This window comes from Phaseolus vulgaris, chromosome 1 (genome assembly GCF_000499845.2).
Source record: "Phaseolus vulgaris cultivar G19833 chromosome 1, P. vulgaris v2.0, whole genome shotgun sequence".
Taxonomy (NCBI): Eukaryota; Viridiplantae; Streptophyta; class Magnoliopsida; order Fabales; family Fabaceae; genus Phaseolus; species Phaseolus vulgaris.
This window is the reverse complement of record NC_023759.2, coordinates 16,841,788-16,851,378: the sequence shown is the minus strand read 5'-3', so window position 1 is coordinate 16,851,378 and position 9,591 is coordinate 16,841,788.

Sequence of the window (9,591 nt, the reverse complement as noted above, 5' to 3'; positions counted from 1 at the left end):
TCTCTTGCCCTGAACTCATTTACATTCTGCTTTTAAGTTGTTTTAAGCTTTGTTGATAAAAACAACCGATTGAATCGCAGAAACAACCAGTTGTTTTTCTTAATATCAACTTAAACGGTTTTGTGTGTTTAATTCCGTTATTCCTTTCTCTCTAATTCTGCTTTGGCTTTCAATATACCTTCAAAGTTTACGAAAATATTTCATAAACAATTCACCCCCCTCTTGTTTAATGCCGTATATTCTAACACAAGAAACTCCTATTTGAAGGAGAAAGTCTCTCACTCAAAACCAAATGCAAGTGTGACAAGTTGATGTGATCCAAAAATACATAAAGATGACCAAGGATGCTACACTTGAAAGGTCATCTCAACAAGCAAATAAAGACCTCATTAATAGGAGAAATGGACAAAGCCCAAAGCATTTGAAGTTCTTCTTATTAGTCTTCTCAAAAGATGAGGTCCAAGCCCAATTAATATCTTTTGTAATATTTTTTAGAATAGTTTCAAGATAGAACATTAAAAGGGAAGTAGTAGGAAAAGTCACTTTTCTAGAATAAGGTAGTGATTTGAAAAGGGGAGACATTTTACTTGTCTTTTCATATGCCTTGCCTTTTCATTTACAAATGACTTTTCATGTATTTTTACCTTTTCATGACCGGTCCTCTAAGCCTATATAAAGAGGAGTCTTGCTTTTTGTAAACATAAGTTGAATATTGAAATTGAAAGTGAAGTTACTCTTTTGAATTTGAGTGGTTTCTTTGTTAGACTAGCTATCCTTCTCTTTTTCTTCTCTTGTGGGTCTTGGGAATCCTCAAGTGGTGACACTCTCACTCATCTTGGAGCCTTCCACCATCCAAGTGGCGTGATCATTCCCATTGTCTTCAAGCACATAAGTTTCTTCAACTCTTCATCTTCTTCTTCCATACCCATTCTATATCAAAAACTCTAAAACATGTTTTGTTTCTTGTTCTTGATTTTCAATCGGTCAAATGTTTCTATTAAATGTTTCTAATCAATAGTTTGTCATTGGTTCTTGTTTTAAATTGTTGGAATTACTTGTTGATGTTCTATTTGGTTCATGTTCTTGAAATGGGTTTCCCATGGGTTTCTTGATTTGTGTTCTTGAAATGTGTTTCTTGATTTGTGTTCTTGAATTGATTGTAGAATCTTGATCCAATTCTTGAAAGTGTCATATGATGTTTCATCTCCTAATCAACTCACGTCATGTGGTATCATGAGCCATGGGTTTGTTCTTTTTTTGAGTTGATTTGACACTTTTAATTCAAGCAATTTATTTTCCAGCACCTTATTTTGTGCATAATTTTGTTTTTAGGTTCCTTTTTTTGTGTGTTGTTCTGTTTTTACTGTATTTGAGTCTTTCTTGTTGTTTTTAATTGGTACAAATTAATTGTGTTTGAGTCATTTTTATTTTTCAATCCACATAAGTTTTGTCAAGTCATGTTTCTCCCAAAATGTCATCAATTCTATGTAGTAATCTTCTTGATAATTTTGGTTGATTGATTTTATTTGAGTTCAGTTTTATATTTCTGTTTTTGATCCTTTGGTGCATTTTTCTTTTTAGATTTGAGTTCATACTTGTTTGTAGATCCATACAAGTTCATAAACATCATTTCTATTGTGTCTCTTGAAGTTCTCAATGTTGTTTTTAATTCCATAATAGATTTCCTTTGTTTTTTCCCGAATCTGTTTTTTAGTAGTACTATTTTCCAGAATAAATTCCAGTAGTACTGTTTTTTAGTTTTCTTCATCCAATTCTAGTACTATTCTCTAGGTTCCCTTTGTGTACTATCTTTTATTGAGTGCCTTATTTTCTTAATTGTCTTTTTCATTCAATATTCTTTTCCAAGTTTTGTCATATCTTTTACTTCCACTTTGGTTTAGCTATTTCTTGTTTACACCTTTTCTTGTTTGTCTTTTCTTCTTCCTTAAAGTTTTGTGGTGATTTAGCTTTGAGCAAGTGTGGTTTGCTTTGGCATCTTTCACTTGAGATTTACCCAATCCACAAGGAGACTTGGTTAAGGAAAGAATTTGTTTTCTTGAGTAATTCTTCCCTTTTCTTTCATTTAGGCCGTGGGCAATTTTTTATGTTTTTTGCTATATACCTTGTTTTTCTAATTGTTTGTTCATTGTATTTTGTGTTTGTTTGATAATATGGATCATATTTCTAGTGGAGAATCCTCTAAACAACATTCTCCTCAAAAAGCTTTCTGATGTGATTCCAATAGCACAATATGAATGATTCTTGACATTCTTAGGAATCAACTTGAGTTGGATATGAGGTAGGCACTTTTTTATAGAATTGGATCAAGGTTCTATGTTCAAGAACTCACCAACCCAAACTCACATGGAAGATCCATGTATTGTCAAATTGAATAAAAAACAGCAACTAGAAATGAAGAAGAAGCAAAGAGGATCGGCAAAAGCAAAAGGAACCGAAGCAAAACAGCAAAGGAACTAAAAATACCGAACTGAAAATGCAAGAACACAAGCTAAGACATGAACATAAAAGGAGAAGGAAGGAAGGAGAAGAGAAAGCTCATGCAGATGGAGGAATTGGTTGGATGATCACGCCACTTAGAGGATGGAGACTCCAAGATGAGTGTGTTATGCCGCCACTTGAGGTAACCAAGAACTCTCAAGATAAGACTAAGTGAGGAAGGCACAAAGCTCTCCAATTCTCTCTCAAATTGAGTAGAGTTTCACTAATACAAATTACCAATCTGAATTGTACAAGCTAAGCACCTTTATTTATAGCCTAGAGGTGCTGAAATGCAAAGCTAATTAAATTCAAAATTCCCCCCAAAAAGTGGCGCCAATCCTAGAGCATGAGGAAGGTGTGACTTCCTCTCTTAGTTTGGCACCTCCCTATTACATCTACACCTCTCTACTAACGCACACCCCCCTAAGTTTCCTAAACTATAAAGACCTAAAGATGCTTTTACAAAAGAGGTTTCTTATGTTTCCCTCTAAGCACCTTCAAACAAAGAAATTACAAAAAGAGAAAACAAACGTCCATTAGCTCCTAAAGCCTTGAACATGCTCCTTGTAAGCCTTTGAGGTGGGGTATTATCTCCATGAGTGTCCTCCATTTGAGCCTTAACCTCTTCTTGCTCTTGATGATTGGCCTCCATGTCCACTTGAGCTTGATCTCCATCACTTTCCTAATTGGAGAATTGAAGGAAGCTAAGAGGACAATTGCCCAAAAGGAGGAAGCAATGAGACAAATGGAAGAAAGACTTCAAATATTAGAAATGATGAATGAAATGTCTCCAAGACAAAGAAGGCATCATCATAGATATGATTCAAGGAGTTCTCACAATTATGGTGGTTATGATGAGGAAGTCGAATGGAGGAGGCACCAACATTATGAAGATAAGCGCCAAAATGTGGCAAAGCCTTAAAATTACCTAGTTTTAATGGAGATGGTGATCCTAATGTGTATTTGGGATGGGAGGCTAAATGTGAACAAATTTTTAATGTACATGAGGTCCAAGATGACCAAAAGGTAAAGTTAGCCTCCCTAGAATTTTTAGACTATGCCATGCAATGGTGTTATAAACTTGCAATGGACATTGGGCTAAACAAAAGACCACCCGTGGTTTCTAAGGATGATTTAAAAGAATGCATGCGCGCTAGATTTGTGCCTCCACATTATAGGAAAGACCTTTTGTTGAAACTCCAAAGGTTTCATCAAGGCACGCTAAGTGTAGATGCTTATTTCAAGGAACTTGAAACGCTTTTAACTAATATAAACATCCATGAAAGTGAGGAGTCCAAAATGGCTCGCTTTGTAAGTGGTCTTAAAAGGGAAATCCAAGATGTGGTAGAATTGCATGAATATTCTTCTTTAGAAAATTTGGTTCACCTTGCCATCAAGGTAGAATCCCAACTTTTAAAGAAAAAATCTTTTAAAAATTCTCATAATGATGGCTTTTACCACACATCTTGGACAAATAAACAAAAATTTAATTAAACTTTTCCCTCTAATTTTAAAAAGGAGTTCACTTACAAACCAAAAGATTCAAAACCCTCACCTTCAACTCCTATATCACCTACCAAGACCTCAAGTAAAAAATGTTTTAAATGTTTAGGTTTTGGTCATACAGCCGCAAATTGTCCAACAAAGAGAACCATGATGGTTAAGGAGGGTCAAGTAGTTAGTGATAACTCATCTAGATCTAACTCCCCTTCCCCATCAAAAACTCTTAGTGAATATGAGTGTGAAATACCTTGTGAAGGTTACTTATTTATGATAAGGCGAATGTTGGGAACAATTCCAAAACCTTTGGATGATACCCAAAGAGAAAATATTTTCCACACCCGATGTTTTATCACCAACAAGTTATGTTCCTTGATTATTGATGGGGGTAGTTGTACTAATGTGGCTAGTACAAGAGTTGTGGAGAAGTTAGCCTTACCCAGTATCTCTCATATCAAGCCCTATAAATTACAATGGCTTAGTACTGAAGGTGAAATCATGGTTAACAAACAAGTCCTCGTAAACTTTCCAATAGGAAAGTATAAAGCTGAGGTTTTATGTGATGTTGTGCCCATGGAAGCAACTCATGTTCTTTTAGGAAGGCCTTGGCAATATGATAGACATGTTTTACATGATGACATATCCAATACAATGTCTTTTTCCTTCCAAGGGCGCAAGGTTACCTTAAAACCCCTCTCTCCCCAAGAGGTTCATGAGGACCAAATAAAAATGAAAACTAAAAGAGAAAATGAGAAAGCAAAGGAAGTAAGTGCTAATCCGAGTCACAATACCTTACCAATTAAATCAATCATGTTGACTCGTGCTATGCCTCAACTTGAACCTCCAAGGTATTCTTCTTCTTTGTCTTTTTCATTACCCAAGGTTCCTACTTCAACACCATCTTGGTTAAAGAATGTTAGGGATGATTTTTACATACCTTATAATGGTTTACACCATTTAAGAGGATTTTTTCCAAAGAATATCACAATTTCCAAACAATATTTTACAACATGGTCTGTTTATAGGACATCTTTTTCTGAACTCCCAACGTTTCAAAATACTAAGTTAAGTTTCCCTATCTCTTCTTGCATTCTCTTATCTAATTGCAATCAGACTTTCTCTTATGCAAGAGTACTAAATTCGTGGTCGAATTTTCTCCAACTTGGAGAGCATGATGTGATAAAAATATATAAAGATGACCAAGGATGCTACACTTGAAGGGTCATCTCAACAAACAAATAAAGACCTCATTAATAGGAGAAATGGACAAAGCCCAAAACATTTGAAGTTCTTCTTATTAGTCTTCTCAAAAGATGAGGTCCAAGCCCAATTAATATCTTTTTTAATATTTTTTAGAATAGTTTCAAGAAAGAACATTAAAAGGAAAGTAGTAGGAAAAGTCACTTTTCTAGAATAAGGAAGTGATTTGAAAAGAGGCGGTATTTTACTTGTCTTTTCATATGCCTTGCCTTTTCATTTAAAATGACTCTTCATGTATTTTTACCTTTTCATGACCGGTCCTCTATGCCTATATAAAGAGGAGCCTTGCTTTTGTAAACATAAGTTGAAAATTGAAATTGAAAGTGAAGTTACTCTCTTGAATTTGAGTGGTTTCTTTGTGAGACTTGCTCTCCTTCTCTTTGTCTTATCTTGTGGGTCTTGGGAATCCTCAAGTGGCGGCACTCTCACTCATGTTGGAGCCTTCCACCATCCAAGTGGCATGATCACTCCCATTGTCTTCAACCACATAAGTTTCTTCAACCCTTCATTTTCTTCTTCCATACCCATTCTATATCAAGAACTCTAAAACATGTTTTGTTTCTTGTTCTTGATTTTCAATCGGTCAAATGTTGCTATTGAATGTTTTTAATCAATAGTTTGTCATTGGTTCTTGTTTTAATTGGTTGGAATTACTTGTTGATGTTCTATTCGGTTCATTTTCTTGAAATGGGTTTTCCATGGGTTTCTTGATTTGTGTTCTTGAAATGGGTTTCTAATGGGTTTCTTGATTTGTGTTCTTGAATTGATTGTAGAATCTTGATCCAATTATTGAAAGTGTCATATGATGTTTCATCTCCTAATCAACTCACATCACAAGTGTCACCACCTTATTGGTGCAAATCTTCACTATTGGGAGACCAAAAAGTGGAATGCTTTTATTGGAGTAAAATCCTCTTCATTGAGGAGAGGGCATGTGGACCTTCTTGCCTTCATTGTCTACATTTCTATTTGCACCACTCTTTTACTATTTTACACCCTACTCTCTTTTCTATTTACACCCTACTCCACTTTTGCCCAAAATACAAGGTCCAATACTTTCTAACTACTTTGTACAAATTTTACAAGGCTAAGAAGAACAAAAAGACTCTACAATATCTTCATTAATATTCAATCTTTGTCTATTTGCTTAGCCAAAAGTTTCGAGGTTGGATGGTTTCCATCAACCATAGTCCTAACTCTGTGATTTGGGACCATTAAATCCTATGGTATGCGGAATAGGGTTCAGATACATGAAATCGCCTTTCGACCTCATTCATTTTCTATGGACAATCAAAGGTTGTTCCTCACCATTAAGCATTAATCATCCTACCAAACCTAAGGAATTTGAATCTCAAACAAAAACATGCATTCATAAACAACAACAACTCTAGAAATATCACATTGTCATCCAATCTCAATAAGATAAATTTAACAACTCATAATAAGATCTTACAGTGAAAGTTTAAGTATAAGTAGCTAAGAAACAACAAACATGGATGATTATAAAGTCGTTTTCTTCTTCTTAGCCTTGTAAAAATTATATAGAGTAGTTATGAAGTTTTGGGCCTTGTATTTTGGGCCAAAGTAAAGAAGGATGTAAATAGAAAAGAAAGTAAAGTGTAAAATAGTAAAAGAGGGGTGCAAATAGAAATGTAGGCAAGGAAGGCATGAGACTCCACATGTCTCTCCTCAATGGAGAGGGTTTGCACCAATGAGGTAGTGACACTTGTCACATGCTCATTTGAGAGAATTTGAGAGACTTTATCCTACAAATAGGAGTCTCTTATACATGATTTTTCACATTGATTTGAGTAATGAAATGTTGTCCAATTGAGACACTTTTACTTGTTCAAAATTCTCTCTAAAGTTATCTTCTTGCTAGACTCCTCCTAGAGTGTTGGCATAACCTCCCTTAAATTCACCGTAATAATTTTTATATCTTCCAAATTTCTACAATTCTCTATGCTTTCACACCGTAAAAGATATTCAAATCAAAACAATGAATAAAAGGAATACTATATGTATGACAAACTCAAAGAGTAATGAATAAAAGACAAGCAAGAAAATAAGGAAGTCAATGAAAAAGTAGGCACACAAAAGAATATTTAAAGAAAAGCATTAGAGTAGATGAAGAAAACAAAAAATTAACTACTGGAATTTTTTTTTTTTTTTTATGCAAACTGTGCTTGATGTTCACTGATTTAACTGAAATGATATAGAGCGAACTGGATTATGAAATTTAAACCACAGAAACTTCAAGATGTTAACTCAATAATGGCACTGGAATCACTTAAAAACAGTAAGCCAATTAATTGAGATAAATTTTTCAAAATCGCTGCCAGATTACCGTATTTTTTTCGGCAGAATTGTACACTTTTTGTATTTTATTTATCATTTTTTGTGTACTTTGAATTTTTGAGTACTTCTTTTTTCTATGCTTTTATAACACTTTGAATAACACAAATCCAGAATTTCATAATTTTCCAGTGAGTAAATCAATTGCAATAAGGAAAAATAGTAAGCACTTTTTCAGAAAACAGAGGAATCCTAATAGGAATGAAAAACAGAATTATGAACTAGCAAAGACATAATGGAAAATGATGTATAGGAACTTGTATAGGTCTAGAATACAAGTATGAACTCAATTCTAAAAGAAAAAATGCACAAAGGATCAATATCAAATTCAGAAAATTATATGACACTAAAGCAAGAAACAACAAAAGCAATAAAAGTACTACAAGAAGTGATGACAATTATGGAAAAACAAGACTAAGACAAAACTTGTATGGATTCAAAAAAGGAAAATACTCAAACATATGATAGGCACAAAAATTAAAACAGCAAGCAATACTCAAATAAGCCTAAAACAGAACCTTAAATTGCAAGAAAATAAAGAGCTCTTGAAATTAAAGTGCAACACAACTCAACAATTAAACAAGAACACACCTAAACTCTTGATACCACATGATGTGATTCCAATAGCAAAGAAGAGAATGATTCTTGACATTCTTAGGAATCAACTTGAGTTGGACAATAGTTAGGCACTTTCTCTTAGAATTGGATCAATGTTTGAAGTCAAGAACTCACCAAAACTAACACCAAATCCAAACTCATATGGAAGTTCCAATTAAAGTCAAATTGAACCGATTAAAATGAAAGAAGAAGCAAATGCACCGAATAGAATTAGCTAAAAACTGAAATGAACCGAACATAAAGGCTGGAAATGAATAAGAACAACAATGAACAGCAAGGAAACAAAGGAACCGAACCAAAACACCTAAGAATTGAAAACTGCCGAACAGAAATTCAAGAACAACAAGCTAAACATGAACAATTGAAAGAGAAGGAAGGAAGGAGAGGAGAAAGCTCATGAACATGGATGTATGGTTGGATGATCACGCCACTAGAAGGATGGAGACTCCTAGATGAGTGTGCAAGCCGCCACTTGAGGTAACCATGGAACCATCAAGATAAGACTAGTGAAGAAGGCACAAAGCTCTCCAATGCTCTCTCAAAAATTGAGTATAATTTCTTTTCTCTAAATTCAAATCTGAAATGTACAAGGGCAGCACCTATATTTATAGCCTAGATGTGCTGAAAATCAAACTAAAAGAATTCAAAATTCCCTCCTAAAAGCTACTAGAACCGGCGCCTAAACCAAGCATGAGGAAGGTGTGACCTCTTCTCTCACTTTGGCACCTCCTTATTTACTCCTACACCTATCTACTAACGCACCCCCCCTCCTAAGACTCCTAACTAAAGACTAAAAGATGCTTTAACAATAGAGGTTTCTAATGTTTCCCTCTAAGCACCTTCAACCAAAGAAATTACAAAAAGAGTAAATAAACATCCCCTAGCTCCTAAAGCTTTGAACATGCTTCTTGTAAGCCTTTGAGGTGGGCTTTGACCTCTATGGGCGTCCTCCATTTGAGCCTCTACCTCTTCTTGATCTTGGTGATTGGCCTCCATGTCCACTTGAGCTTGATCTCCATCAGTAGAAGATATTCAAATCAAAACAATGAAGAAGAAGTCTACAAATGATGCAAGCTAGGATTGCATTAATGGATCCTTGAGTGTTGTGGTCCAACTTAGGCTTCAAGATTCCTTCCTCGAGAGATTTCTCTAGGCTTCAACTTTGAGGCTTTCTATCTCATATGCCTAAGAAAAGTTGATGATTTTCCTCTCGATGTTTTTGAGTGATACCCAAGGTCCCTATTTATAGAATTTTTGGATGAGTTTCAGAGGGATTCAACATCGGCTCAGTGCAGGTGAATTTGCTCAGCGTTTTGTCTGTCTTCATCCTTAAGTAATCTTTAGGCTTCTTTGGATCTC